This window comes from Lethenteron reissneri, chromosome 57 (genome assembly GCF_015708825.2).
Source record: "Lethenteron reissneri isolate LAM-NWPU_2019-01 chromosome 57, ASM1570882v1, whole genome shotgun sequence".
Taxonomy (NCBI): domain Eukaryota; kingdom Metazoa; phylum Chordata; class Hyperoartia; order Petromyzontiformes; family Petromyzontidae; genus Lethenteron; species Lethenteron reissneri.
Genome location: NC_083835.1, coordinates 7659188 through 7659913, shown reverse-complemented (window position 1 = coordinate 7659913; position 726 = coordinate 7659188).

Sequence of the window (726 nt, the reverse complement as noted above, 5' to 3'; positions counted from 1 at the left end):
AAAATAATAGAAATAAAATAATAAATCACGACGTTTCGGAGGCAACACAAGTCTCCGTCATCAGGTGGGACCGTCACAGCTAGAATTTACTGTATCAAGTGAGGCAAAACTCAAAAAAAATTAGCTGTGACGGTTCCACCTGATGATGGAGACTTGTGTTGCCCCCGAAACGTCGTGATTTATTATTTTATTTCTATTATTATTTCTTTTATTTATATTATTTATTTTCACCTACGTGACTTTACCGAAAAAACCTAAGAGTATGAATCCTTGCAGTCACGAAAGCTTCAAATCTAGAATGACTTCAATATTCTGAGACATCCAGTGTATGTTTAAAATGGCCGCCACAAATGCAGAAAACAAATTTTTGTGGATTTGAACACGGCGAGCTGACATGCTCATGAACTGCTGGACAATATCGGAGAGTTCATCTTCTTGGTTCTGTCGGTAAAGTCACGTAGAAGGGAAAGAATAAAATAATAAAAATAAAACATAATAAAATACAATTCTCACGGCGTTTCGGCCACAACGCAAGCAGCCTCGGGTGAAGTACAGGTCTGTCGGAAAGACAGCGTCTGAATGAACACCACCAAGCTTGGCAGCGTATATTTAAGCTTGGTTTAGGGGAGGAAGGGCGCCTTGACAAACGGAATTTGCATATCAACAGAGGAATTTAGCATATTTATGGAAAATGCAGAAATGGGATTAGTCACAACTTGTGGAATG